Source organism: Magnolia sinica, chromosome 7, assembly GCF_029962835.1.
Source record: "Magnolia sinica isolate HGM2019 chromosome 7, MsV1, whole genome shotgun sequence".
NCBI classification, from domain to species: Eukaryota; Viridiplantae; Streptophyta; class Magnoliopsida; order Magnoliales; family Magnoliaceae; genus Magnolia; species Magnolia sinica.
In genome coordinates this window covers 12826550-12827421 of record NC_080579.1, presented here as the reverse complement: position 1 = coordinate 12827421, position 872 = coordinate 12826550, and the positions used below count along the sequence as shown (strand labels likewise).

The 872-nt window shown below is 39.9% G+C and overlaps 1 non-coding gene across 1 annotated transcript; it reads right to left on the bottom strand.

Moving 5' to 3' along the window:
• Window positions 1–262: 262 nt before the first annotated feature.
• Window positions 263–369, bottom strand: LOC131252487 (small nucleolar RNA R71). The gene has a single exon (XR_009174506.1). It is a non-coding gene; the product is annotated as a small nucleolar RNA R71 (small nucleolar RNA).
• Window positions 370–872: the final 503 nt, after the last annotated feature.

Here is an 872-nt window from a genome sequence, read left to right as displayed (position 1 = left end):
AGGAGTTATCCAACTCCTTCCCAAATTTCATGGACTTGAATCAGAAAGTCCATATTTACATTTGAAAGAGTTCGATGAGATTATAGCTACATTATGTTTTCCTAATGTATCTGAGGATACAATTAGGCTGAAACTCTTTCCTTTTTTCTTAAAAGAGAAAGCTAAGACGTGGTTACATTCACTGCGTCCCAGATCCATTGGCACATGGAACGATATGCATAGGGAATTCATAAAAAAATTCTTCCCACATCATAAAACGATTACCCTCAGAAAAGCGATCATGAACTTTGCCCAAAAGGAAGATGAAACATTCTTCCAATGTTGGGAAAGGTTCAAAGATTTGGTCAGTTCATGCCCACAACACGGATTTGAAACGTGGCGCATTACAAATTTTTTCTACGATGGACTGACATCTTCCATGCGCCAAATGGTCGAGACAATGTGTAATGGAGAGTTCATCAACAAAGATGTTGACGAGGTATGGGATTACCTCGATAGTCTCGCTGAAAAAACACAATCATGGGACTATTACCCAATGGCGAGCACCACGTCTAGGCCGACTCAATTAAAGGAGAAAGGGGGATTATATCTCTTGAAAGAAGAGGATGATCTCAAGTGTAAAGTGACTACGCTCATAAGGAAAGTTGAGGCCATGGAAGGAAAGAAGGATAAGGTCAATGAAGTTGTTTGCGGCATCTGTGATTGCAACATTCACACAACTGAAAACTATCCTACAATACCTGCCTTTCGAGGAGTGTTGAATGAACAAGCCAATGCTGTAAATAATTATCAAAGACCTTTTACTGGACCCAACTCCAACACATACAATCCTGGCTGGAAAAATCATCCAAATTTTAGTTGGAGGAATGGAC